Source organism: Cuculus canorus, chromosome 1 (genome assembly GCF_017976375.1).
Source record: "Cuculus canorus isolate bCucCan1 chromosome 1, bCucCan1.pri, whole genome shotgun sequence".
NCBI lineage: Eukaryota > Metazoa > Chordata > Aves > Cuculiformes > Cuculidae > Cuculus > Cuculus canorus.
Window position 1 is genome coordinate 119909471 of NC_071401.1, and position 13922 is coordinate 119923392.

Below are 13922 nucleotides of genomic sequence, written 5' to 3' on the forward strand. Positions count from 1 at the left end.
CCCTGCAGGTTTGTCCTCCTAATTCTGAGGGAAGTGGGAAGTGTTATATGTGAAACAGATTGGCGGTTTTGGTGACGGTAGCTGAGAAATAGGATTTGAGTTCCAAGCTAAAATGTTCCTTGGAGCTGTTCATGGAGCAGACCATCCAACATGGTTTCTCCCAGGTGGGAGTAGCCTTTCCTTTCTACCATTCATGGGCCAGAGGATTGTGGGGACAATTGTCCTTCATCCCATTATGGAAAATGAAGATAATTGTTTTCCACACAGTGAATACAGCTTGAAACAAAAGGGCAAAATGGTCCTAATTTTCACAAGGAGTTAAGATAGGGTACCCTGGTCTTACCTTGGGGCTCTCAGTCTACTCCAAGCAGAAAGCTGGTTATCCTAAATTAAACCTAGCTCTTTGTAATATGTAACCTGGAAACAAAACTAGGGGCTTTTCTAGATCCAATATGGTTTTGGTTAAATAGGAGCAGTGTCTGGACAGTGAGCAGGAGCTCAGTTTAGGTCTGGATGTCCAATTCTGGTTTGTGCAATAATTCTAATTCTCAACCTTAGTAGCCTGCGCCTGGCAATGTCTGTGCCCTGGTTTTTGCATCACCTCTGCTGTAATTTGCAGGAATCTTTTCTGTGGTTTTTTTTTTTTTTTTTTTATGGCATTGGTTCAAGCATGTCCTGGGAGTGAGTTTGGTGGGGTTTGACTATTCCGTGTTTTATAAGAAAGTCATTGAACTTAGGATATTGCAAGTCAGTTCTGAATTGGTACTGGAGGGTAAAGCATAGTGAAGGTATGGAAAATTAAGAATGACATTCACTACGAAAATGGCAAGGCTGAAAGGAGAGAGTTGAAGGGTAGGGCTACTTCCATCTTCAGTAGCTTTTAAAATATCATAGTTATAAAAATTTGCCTCATTTTAAAATTTTAAAAATTTTTAAAAAGTTTAAAAATCTGTAGGAAAAATCGTTATTGAGCAGCAAGAACCAGCGCGTACTATCAGCTGGTGTTCTCCGCCACCATTCAATATGGTAATTAGTAGCTTTTAGGGCTGTCTTTTTAATGTGCTTGTTGTAATGACTGAGGAAAAAAATCGTTATTTGAACTGGAGGACTGAGAACTAGTCATAGTCGAAAAGAGGAAATCCAGGGAAAAGGAGACCGTCAGCATGAGTGCAGATCCCACCCTTTCCAAGGAGTACGCCACTCTCTCAGAGCCTGAACCCACAGGCAGAATCTATTTCTGATATTTGGAGAGGGGTGACAAGGGCTGAGGAAGTGCCATGTCTTGCTTTCTATAGACTTGGTGCAGAGTTTCTTAAAATTGGAAGACCAGGAAGTCATTCATTTTACCTGCGAGCAAAATCTCAGACAATAGTACCCCAGATAAATTCTTCGACTGATTTTGCTGCCAACTGCCAGCAGGTCTCATGCCACTCAGAGTGATGCAGGGTCCACAGGACACTCACCATCCACCTTCCATCTCCTCCAGAGGAAAAGAAACGCACAAAGACACCTGCCACATTCTTCTTGTATTTTTTTTTAATTATTCCTTCATATTCAAACTTCACAAACAGTGTGAACTTGTACAATACCTCAGAAAGTGAAACTTACAAAAAAAGTGCTGGTAACATTAAAAAAAAAAAACAAACATCATTCTTAGCAACATCAATTACTCTTCCACACAAAACAGAAACCTTGTAAAATTTATTTCCATATTTTTTTAAGGCGTAATACTTCCGTATAAAGTATATGCAAGAGATAAAACTTCACAGTATTCCAAAATGTCACAATAATAATAATAATAATATAGTATAATGAAGCGCTACAGTTAATTTTCTTTTTTTATTTTTTTTCCTGTTTTAAATAACAAATACAAGTCACAGGTAAATATACGTGAGAAAAATACGAGGCTAATATTAAATGGCAGGTAAGGATACTCTCACTGTAAGAAAAAACTGGCAGGATGTGTGTATTTATTCTATATTTTAAAGCACTTGATAGAAAAGGCGTATGCAAGGTTTTTTTTTTTAACAACTTTCTATTTGCTTGTTTTTGATAACTGACATACCATTTACAGAGTATAATGAGAGAAAAAAAAGGAACTTAACCCCTCAAAACTTTTGACCTGCTCTTCACATCGTCACAAATCATGTTTCTCAAGACATGCCTGTACAGCGGGGGGTGTGTCGGGGTGTGTGTGTGTGAGTGCAGGTGGCAGCGCGCGTGCATGGGTGTGCGGACGGGTGGGCGTGTAGCAACACATACAACCACGGCAACACGTTTCGGTACTGGCAGAGGCCCGTCTCCTGCAGAGGATCTCCACCACTCTGCGGCCAAATCCTGAAGTCTCTGTGCTGGCAAGACAACCCCTGAGGCTGATGGTGCTGGGTGCCTGCATAAAGACCCCAGGATTTAAGGCCCGGATGCATTTTCCCATTCACTCAGCATCAAATGACTGTTGGGAATTTCTTTGTCCCCCAAGAAGAAAATGTCTCATTTACTTTTTTACATCCACACACATGAGTGCGTGCTCTCCTCTCCACCATTTAGCTCCATTCCTGCATGCAACAGAGCAAAGACTGACCAAGAGCCTTCTGCCTGGGTTCAAGCCAGTGCCGTGAGGAATGGGAACACGGATGGGTGCTGTGTGCTCAGATCTGCGTGTGTAGCGTTTTGCAGGAAGGCCCACACGTGCGTGCGTGGAGCGTGGTGGTGCACGCCTGGCCATACCCTCACCTCCTGTGCACATGCGCGTGCCCGTGCTAATAACCAGCTACTCAGCCCACGGGTAACAAAAAGACAGCAGATAGCATTAACACATCAGTAAGGTGCTCAAAGAAAAAAAGGCAGCTCCCACTCTTGGAATGGGAAGCCACATAAGGTGCTTCAAAAAGTTTTTTTTTTTCTTTTTTTTCTTTTTTTTTTTTTTCAGTTTCAGACATTTTGAAAAAAGGACTGATTGAGCATGTGGTATGTGAGAGCAAGGCCGAGAGTTTTGAGACTTGTGACATCCTCCATAAACAAGAGCTTCCTCAGGGCAGGATGCATTTTTTCGTTTGTTTGCTTCTTTTTCTTGTTGTTGTGGTGGTGGAACAGTTTGGATGCAAATTTTTTTTATAAACCAAAAAAAAAAGTAACAAACCAACCCAATGTGAGAATTAGTGTAAAAGTCAAACCTCGTTATTGGGCTGAGTTTTTCTTTTTGTCTTTCTTTTTTTTTTTTTTTGCCCATTCATTCAGTTAGCACCGTTCCTTTTTATTCCGGTTACAACCCAATTCCTTCTGTAATTATTGAATGTACAGAAAGGACCAAGTAGTTGCTTTTGTTTTTTGTGATCTGTTTCAAGATCCCAACTGTAATTCCTCTGCTGCTGCTGTGTTTGTGTAGCATCTGGTTTCATGAGCTTAAGAAGAAAGGTTAGTCTGCCGATATTTAAGGTTGACATGTGTGTTTGTATGCATACACATTGTTCTATACATACACACTGCATGGAGTACATTTTAACTGGAGATAAAGTGAACTGGGTTCAAACACATATGCACTATCTTCCCCTATGTATTTGAAACAGTCTGGAGCTTTGATTTGATTCATTTTTTTTTTAAAGTGCATTTAAAGCAAAATAACTGGCATTCACATACCCCGTGGAAAACATGATAGCAGTGGAAAGCTTGACTATGTTATATTCCTTGGACTTGACAATGCCAAAAGCAAATGGGGCAGTGACAGGCCTCGGTGTAGGCAGCTATTCTTGGGCAGCACCATTGGCAAGGAGGGAAGGCAGGAGATGGCAGAAGGGAAATTGCTTCAGAGGTTGAATATTTGAACTGTTTTCAATTCCAACATAGCTGTATCATTCCCAATACAGCTTCCTTTATGATGATTAATGACCTTTGTCTTACAGATGTACATGTCTGACTCTCCCTAGTTCCATCTTTTATCGTGTGTCTCAAGTGCCAGCATCTACTGGGAATAAGGCACTTTTGAAATTAGAGTTTTACAAAAGATGCAAAATAATCCAACCCTAACAATCCTGACTGCCCGCACTGCTCTCCTTCCCTTCACTTTTCCGGGGGAGATATTGCATGTGATAGAGCTTATTCTTATGTTCTCTAAGTGTGTCAAAAGTAGGCCTCGGACAAATGTCTTAAGTCCATCAGCACCAAAAGATAGGTAGGAATACACCCTTTCTCTAGCAGTGTAAGTGCGCACATGCAGACTGTTAACTGGGAGAGGGAATAACTACACCCTTCCCCTGCTGCTCCTCCCTGGCTCTAGAGTCCAGCCTAAAGATCAAATATCCAGTCCCCCAACCACAACATTTTCATTTACTGGATCATTTACGGAAATAATCAATAGATTTTTCATTCCCATCTCCAATCACCTCCCTGCTACAGGTTTTACAGGTGGATTTCTTGTGTGGAGCTTCCTGCTGTGCAGAGAAATAGCACGAGTGGGTGCTCACCCCCTATGGACACTACTCAGGCAACTGCTTTGTGCTCATTCTTAAAATCAGAAAAGCCTCTACAGTGCAGCTGGCTCCTCCACAGAGTCAGGGACACTGGCTGTGCAGTGGGCAAGGCTGCAGAGAAGCTGGGCAGCCACTGGGTCACTGTCTTTGCCCGTGAGCAGCTGTGGATTGCAAGCTGCTTTTCCATTATGCCAGTGCAATTTTTTCTCTCCATGGTTTTGACCTGGGAACAAGCCATGTTCCAGTGACTGGGTGGGGTTCATTTGCCTTAAAAACACTGCAGTCATCCCATCATAATAGGCATTTGCTGTGGCAGCTGGTATATCTCTCTCCTGCCGAAACACTGAAAATGATCCAGCGACTACTCTCCCTGAGCCAGGATCCCACTGGCTCCTCTCACTCTTCACCAAAGGCTAGGGCTGCCTTGTAGAGCAGAGAATATAGTAGAAAGTAAGAAAAACAAGCAGACAGTAGGGGGTATAGCAAAGAAAGCATAAAAACAAACGATCTAGCATTTAAGCTTTTGGCTGGTCGGCTTAGCCACCATCGTTAAAATGGACTGAGATTAAAGGAGTCTAAACTGGTATGGACTGTTTTTTTAAAAGTGACACAAACTTTGGGCAGGAAATGAATTACTTTTTTTTTTCTTTTAATGGTTTAAAAGTCATCTTGATAAGGCCACAAACTGCATTTGTCTTGTCAATGTAACTGCTTGCAAACAGCATGAACTGAAATTGAGGGAGTGCTTCACTCTGCTAGGATAGGAATGGATAAGAAGAGCCACCCTATGCCCGGTATGACTGCGCTGTAGGAGAGAGGGGCATTTGAGGGGGTGGGGGTGGAGGGTGTCTCCTTGTGAAGACCTGCTACATGTGGAAAAGGAAAGGAGCTAATAGCATCTCTCCACTTCCCCTCCCCTCAAAACCACTTTACTGTTTTGCTGGACACCTATAGACAATTAGCACTTCTGAAAAGCCTCCTCCTGCATCTGATACACGTTAAGTTGGGGAAGGGGAGGAGGTTGGTATAATTACAAAAGGGGAAAAAGAAGGCACATGATTTTACTCAGTCCTGACTGAACCCACATTTTGAAAGCAAGGGCAGTTTAAGTGAAGGGCAAAAAAGTGCTCAGTAGAGCGGGTGCTCACTGAGAAGAAATCTCAGAGTAAGGGAAGAGGGAGAATAAAAAGGAAAGGCAGGAGAAATGAAGGCCACATTCAGCTTTCTGTCTGCTTGACAGTCTCAAGATTTGGCTGCATTACTGTCCAGGAAGGAAAAGAGTCTGGTTGGTCTCAAATGTCACCCAGTTACATATCTCCAGTTTTTGTTATGGCTGTTGGTGTCTTCCTCCTTCCCTTTTCTCTGGTCCCATGAGTGCCTCGAGCACTGCTTTAGTCTTTTTAAGCCTGTTCTTCAAAAATCAAGAACATGGCACATTCTTTGGTTGCCCTCATCCTCTACTTCTCCTCAAATCCAGAACCAGTGATCAGACTGAGTAGTGCTCACCACTGGTCACTCCCACTGTTGAAGTGCCAAAAAGGTTTGATTAGTGACTGAAAATTCAAACCATCCTCATGATTTCTGTTGGGATGGTGAGTTGGTCACAAAAGGCACTGGCTGGATCATGGGCAAACAAGGGGAGCTGTTGACTGAGAAACCAGATCTCATTTACAGAGGTCATTATGAGCATCGTGGCTTTCAGTCACTTAACGCCTTGCATATTGCCACATTTAGGTACCATGATTTTTCTTTCACCACCAGTGACTGTAAGCCTTTCTCGTTTCTGTGGTAGAAGAGAGAAGAAGTAGAGCTGACGGCCTGGCTTTGGGATTCCAAAACATTGTTTTGCATTTCCCACCCCCCGTCCCCAAGTCACTGCTTCAAAAATGCATTTAGTTTCTCTCCCCCTCTCCCACTATCTGCTCCCCTCAATTTGCTCAGGAAATCATAAGGCAGGGTAATGAGAAGTAGGATCACCAACAGCTCTATGAAGACACAGCGTGGTAAAATGCTTTCACACAAACTCACAGTCCAGTGTTTGTGACATTTCATAAATAACTTTTTTTTAAAAAAAAAAAGAATAACACAAGAACAATCCCTTTACTTACTCATCTGAAACAAAATAAACAGCAGTGGCTACAAACTTCTTCTTGTAACAATTACAAAAAAACTCCCAACAATACAATCCCCCAACTTTTAACACGCGCCTTGAATGTTTTTTTTTTTTTATTTTAAACCTCAAAACTGCAGCATATCCTTAAGGGCAAACTTTTCAATTAGTTTTTTCTTTCTTTTCTTTTTTTTTTTTTTTTTAAATAATGTGTTCACCAAAAAGAAAAAAAATTCCACAAAACAGTCTTGTACCAAGAAAATGCATTCAAAAATAGAAAATACTACACAACAAAAATATGTACCCTTCCTTTCCAAAAGAGTCTTCACAAAAATGTAGAAAAATGCCAACCATTTTTTTCCTTTCCTGAACACTTAACTTTCAACCTAGGGCACAATTATTTATTGACTTATAATGTCTGTTTTTGCATAAAATATGGAAGATACAAACCAACTATCAGGACTGTGAAGTTACAAACAATACCTCATTATTCTCCCCACCCCACATTCCCTCCTTAGAAAACAAAACAGAGAAAGCCAATGTTTCAACAACTGATTGAAAGGACAGCCTGATTTTCAGGCTAGGAAAAACCATCAGCTGATATGGGGATTCAAAGACGCTGGCATAACAGGAAAGTCATCTGCCTTTTAAAATGTATGCTCTTTACATTTATCTCAACCTGAGTTCCTGTGCCACTGTTCTCAAGTGACCAGGCACTATGGAGACAGGACACTGCTGGGCACAGAAAGATCTGGTGAGAATTTGGGGCAATGAGCCCAGGGACTGTGTGTGGGTGCGCGCACTTGTGTGCGCACAAGGTGTTTCTCTTGCTAAAGAACTGTTGCCATTTTGAAAGACAGACAGGATGTTTCCATATGCCTTAAAAGTGCAAGGGCCATTTCTGGATTATAGTAGTGAAATCGCAGAAGTTTTACTATGCTTAATAGTCAAGTCCATTTTTCTGGCAAAGGCAGGCTCTTCAACCAGAGTTAGATCGTATCGATTCACGGCTGGGAGTGGGTAACAGCTGAAAGCTGGTAGGCAAAAGTGTCACATCAAGGTGCATTCAGAACTGATATATTCGGTGGGAAAGTGTTTTGCCTACCTCTAACAATGTTCATGGGATATTGTGTGATTAACACAGCCAAAAGACCAACCGTTTCGACAGTAATAAAATCTAGCGGTGAGGACTTAGGTACTATGGGGAAGGCAGCTGTATTTTGCACACATGTGGCTAAATCCATCATTTGTGTACCTCCTTTGACTTCATTGCAATTACATCTGCTTGCACCAGGGATGAATTTGCCCCGTGTGGTTCTGGATTCTATGACTGTTTGTCATTTAGGAAACCCGACCCTGCAAAACACTGTGCTAAAATACTCCAGATTGCAGAGCTAGGATCAAAGAGGCTTCTCTCTTCTTTCGTTTGTGTGTGTTTGTTTTCTTTCTAGTACATCTTCTAGAGAATGCTTCCTTAATAAGGAAGAAGAGGGGAGATTTTCCTTAGCCTTTTCCACTATGTGGCTGTGTGTTTTCTTTTTCTTTTTTTTTTTTTCAAATGGCAAAATATGTTTGTGTTTACTTCCAGTGCATTTTTTTTCTCAAAAATTCAAAACAAAAAGGAAACATTACTTTTCCCATCCTTCAAAAGGAAAACAAAACAAAAGTAGACTGATAAAGTACAATACAATAAACATCAGGCATTATAAAAGACAACATGATGTGCAACAGCAATATCAAAGAAACAAAAATAATATATATATATATATATAAGGATACAAGTATGAATGAGCCAAGAAAGCTATCTAACCCCACTACTGGATGATTGGTAAGCATTGGTTAAGAAATAGGTAAGGCTATTCTGAGATTTCTAACTTAACACAGTTAACCACTGCTTGTCTCACACCTTCACTTCCTACATTTTCCACTTTTCACTCACTGGTCTTTTATGTCTTGAAACTGATTTTTTTTCCTTTTCGTATTTTTTGGTCTACAGTAGAATTACATGTTAATAATAGCAAAACAAAACTCAAGCTTGTTGTGAGAGTTAAGTTGGTGCCACATCCATGATGGAGAAGAAAGAAGACGGACAACAGAACAACTGCAGTCAGTTTTTCACACACAAAGCATATTTGAGGGCAACAGCATCATTGACCAAAACAAGCTCGGAGGGGCAAGCAGCAGAAGATGTAGGTTTACAACTACACCAGCAACCAGAGCCTGATCATTTGCCTTTACTGATGTCCTTGAAGAAAACAATAGCTCAGTTGCCATGTGGCTGTGCTATTCTTGTCATCTGGAGCAACATCTGATCTGCTATCTACTCACCACTAATTGCACTCCTGGTTTGATGGAAAACCAGAAGGAAAAGGAAAGGTAAAAGGCTCCTATCTGGGGCCAAAGCTATATCTTGGTCACTTTGGCTGATGTGATAAATCACTAGGACAATAAGGACACTAGGATCAATAAGGAAGGGCACCTGGCTGGCAGGCCATTTGGGAGTAGTCCTGAAGCAAATTCAGACTGTCTAAGGTGATGTGACAGATTGCTCAGCCACCTCTATTAGGGAAAAAGTCATGAATACTGACCAGTTACTCTAGGATTGTCCTGTTAGTATAAATTCTCTTAGTTTGGCAGGGATGAGAAAGCATATGCTTTCTATTGCTTTCAAATTTTTAAATGTCAGCATCACCAGCCACCAGAAATGAATTCCCTACAAACTTGGCTACAGCACCGTGACTGAAGATCCATCGTGATTCCTGGCATTTTCTTTTTTCTGTGGAACTTCTGAAATGTAACATTTTCCTTAAGGGTAAGCTCTAAAATTACTGTAATGTTGACAATAACACTAGCATCTTATTGAACCACAAATATGCCACATAGCCCCAGCAAAATCTCAAGCTGGTCCTCAGTAGTGCTTGTCGATGTCAAGGAAAGGAACATACAGAAACAAGATGATTAGACAGTACAGGGAAGTTCTGTTTTGGATCTAGCCCACTGGCCAAAGTGATTTTCATTCAAGAGAAAAGGTGCAACAATGAAGCAGGATGACAAATGGAGGAGAATTATGGAAGTTAGTGTTTCTCCATCTGGAGAAAAAACCAGGGCATTAAGTTATGCGGCATCTCTAGTCAGCAACATATGTTTTGGCTTCTTAAAATAAACCTCAAGTCATCCTTGGTTTCTCAGTCAAGCACTGTCTACATGGGGTTTAGTACCATGCTGAAAAAAAAAAAAAAGTTTTGCTTTCTTTAAATGGATTTCCAGCTAAACTAGTTTCAAACTAACCATATAAAAAGGAACAACTTATTTAAAAGCCATTAAAACTATACAATCACACTTATGCCCAGGACCGATCTGGTCAAACACTGTAACTGAGCGGGAACATAGGCTGGAATGTGGCTTTTAAAAAAAGTTTGGTTCCTGTTTACATGGACTAGACCAGTTTCGTTGAAACTGAGTAAGCTGGAATCAGGTTGAAACAGGCTGAATTCAAACCTGGGTTTGGAGCATGGCTCAAAGCCCACTTCTTCAGGTTGCAGTACTTTTTAAAAACTAGTGCAAATGGCATCTTATCACAGCATTGCAAGCATGCAGTGTTCCTCTCCTTGTCCAAATATGGTTGCCATCAGGTCACACCACAAGGGAGGAATACGCAGCAGTCAGCCAGAATAGCTCAAACTACAGAAGTTCTTTATTATACCACAGCAGGAAAGGCACTCTGGACACAGCAGGCTCAGTAAACCCTCAGCTTCACTTTTTCTGGAGCAGTCTGCTACTCCTCTTTGACAATGCAAATCCATTCTGACAGTAGCAATATATGCAGCTGCCTTAAACAAGAAAACAAAACAAAACCTCACCTAAACAGAAAAGGGGAGTATTGGCTCATAACCTGAATTAACTTCAGCCAACAGGCTTCATTTTCTCCCATATCATGACTATGTAGCTATCAATACTCCTACAGAAGCAAATGCCACTTTACAATTTAAAGGTGCTCTTCTTCCATTGTATTATGTTAGCTCTCAAATGAACTGTGCTTTTGTTGAGAATCCACTGTCTCATTACTGGAAAGTGACCTTCCAGTGGTTTTCCTCTTACAGGATTCCTTCAGATGGCTCAGAAGGAGCCTTCATGTTCTGCTGTCTTGCCTGCTTTCAAGGGCAGAGTCATTCAGTAGTTCATCTAACACTACATCAGGGGATATCTTCAGTTCTTCTGTCCCAGTTCTTTCAAGCCTGAATGGATGAAATCTAAGAGTGGAAATCTTAGAGATTACCAGAAAAACACATCCTTAACTTTAGAGTTTCTCCAGATTCCTGATAGATTTGTTCCTTCCCACTGAGCACCTGCCTCTTGTATAGTATTCCTCCTGTAGTTCTTCATACTTTTCTCAAATGAGGCAGCCCAACAGACTAACCAGCAGCAATCCACTATGGATTGTGCAGCTCTGTGTAAGGTCTGTATCACCCATTCCTTGGTGCTAATCAACCCAAAATATCTTAGTTTCAAGTCTAAGGAGAAATTCAGGGTATGAATAAATTTCTGACCACCCAATTACTCCAGGCTTTCCTTAGCAATTGGATGACTACCTCCCCTTTTTTTGTCCTTGAAATCACTGTGTACATTGGACAGGTGGTGCATCCACTACAGGACCAAAGCAAGTGCACTAATGTTTTACATTCTTCCCCTGGTTGCTATACAGGGCATTTTTCATGATTCTGTTTTACCTTCTGAGGATATAAATTATATTGTTACTGAAGAGATTCAACACGAACTTTTAAGAGTGTATAGACCACAAAAACCTACAGCAGAGATGGATCTCACTGCACATTACTACTGTTTTCTTTTTTCTCATATTATGCTTCTCACAAAGTTAAAGACCAAGGCATAAGCCAAGATGTATCCTGACAGTAAAAACACTTTTCAACTTAGGATTCCATTCGATTTCAGCCAAAAGCTTTCATAATGCTTGACTGACTGAGGAGAGAATTCAGATTGAAGATCTTAAAACGCTAGACAGCGTCTTTGTCTAAGCAGGAATATTCCTTATTGTGCTGAATTCCACATCACCCTTTCTTGTTCAAACGTCCCTCCTGCTCCCTCTGCCCCAAAGGCTTGAAGGAAACACCTTTAATTGAGTATTCAGGATGACTGTTTATTGCACTGTTCCCATAACAGCCTCGGAAAGAAGTGCTTTTTTTCAGTGACCTTCCCCTTTGGTAAGCCTGCTTTGTGGCTTCACTTCTTGAGCTGAGAGAGTGAGATTATGCTTCTTGTACTGAAAGGATGCTAATCACAGTTGAACCTCTCTGAAGAGATTCTATTTAACAATGCAAGTTCTGACACCTGAACTAGGAACTGGTATCTTTATGTTGAAGCCTTACACCAGTTTTCATGCTGAGCTGTTCTCTTAACTCTCTCACAGTCCCAAAGAACACTCGTTAGGAAAGGAGGTGAAAGATCTGTAGCACCCTGAAACCTGTGATGCCTTTTTAGTGCTTTTTTTTTTACTTTTTAGTATTTTTTTTTACAGAAGCTATCCAATACAGCTATCTCAGTGTCTGACTAGTTGCTTAAAGTAATGGTAACCCAAATTATCTTTCAATCTGGTCAGGTTTATGGTACATCATATTTTCTGTGCCTATCCCTTTCTCTTCTCCCCTGCTTAATTGGCCCCTTCTAATCCCACCACATGTAAATACATTTCAGTAGTGCAATGCAGTGCAGTGCAGTCATACTTAGTGCAAAAATAAAAAGCCTTATCCAGACCAAAAAAGCACAAAATCCCTCCCCACCCAGCCCCCAAGATATCAGCTGTCAGTAAAAGCATACGAATGCCCCAAAACAAAGGCGGATTTGCAGTCTCCCAGCCACACTTTCACGTCTCATTTTCTCTCCTGCCACTCAATGTAGAGATTTCATTAGCATAGGATGTTTATTGAAAACATAGTAAGTTGAATGATGGAAATTGGAAAGTCAACAATCCATTGTTTGGGTGCTGCAGAAAGAAGAGAGAACTAAATGGATACAGCAAAAAGGTCAGTGGTGGTTTGACACAAAGCTGTCAAATGCAAACTTTGCAAGGGAATACCTTGCAAAGGGCTTGTGTAGCTGTGGTTAAAAAAAAAAAACCTAAAAAGCTTCCCTGTTCCAAATATACAGTCCTTATTTTAACAGCGCTCAAGCTAAGGTTCTGTAGTGCAATCAACTCTTCAAAGTGGCAGCTCTCTGTGGCCACCCTAAAACAAATGGACAGATCAAGACTAACTTTAGTTTTCTCTCTCTCATGCAGACACATACGTACATGGACAACACCCTCCGCTATCCTGCAAATACATAAGTGTGTGTGTATATATATATATATATATATATAAAGGATAATTTTCATGGCCCTTCTAGGGCTATAGTAGAAAAAGCAGGAATTTTAATGACAGGCATATAAGCTCTTAAGTACCTCTAAGTGAAAACACATAAGAAAAACAAAATAAAGCTCACTAATAACAAAGGCAAGCAGGTTACCAAATCCAAATCAGCCCACGCCTCCCCTAGCCTATCTATCTCTTTTAATAAAATAAAACATCTGCCAGAGACTGCCACTCATTAAGATATCACTTCCAAAAACATAACAAAGACTTTGGGGTACTCACTGGTTTGGAGATTAATTTCAGTTTGGACTGCCACAAGACCCTCCATCTAACCTTTATAACTACTGGAAAGGAGTGTGGGGAAACACTAAAATGGTGTTATGAGGCCACAACAGGGAAGGAGGAACAAGAAAGGGTAATGTTACGAAAAAGGAATACATTGGGCAATACTGCTGCTATACTAACCTCACTGTAATTGCTCAGTATATAGAGGAACATTGCATGCTGCTTCACTTAGGGTAAGGCACATTCTTCCTCATGCCTTCTGCCTCTTCTCCAGCTCCCAGTCCCTTGTCAGCCCACCCCAGAATGTAAACAAAAGAAAACGCCAACAAATAAACCAAACAATAACCAAGAAGCAGGTTCTTCCTTTTTCTCTTGCAATAAAAAGAACTGTGCCCTTGCCTCCAGGCACACAGATATACTCTATTTCATCCTAGTGCAGAAAAGATAAACAGTGTTTCACGTATAAGGAAATAAGGAAAGAACCTAAGAGAGTCTAAATAAGGGTGCAGGGATCCTGAAAATCCACCTCTAAACCAGAAAAATGCCAGGCCGCAAGGACTTTTGTTGTTAATCTTTACTAATGAGACTAACAGAACCACTAGCTACGGCAAGGGGCCAGCACATAAACCCAGTTTCTCTGGGTGCAGAGCTACAGTGGTTTCTCCCATGCCAGGGCATACATGAGACACAAAATAG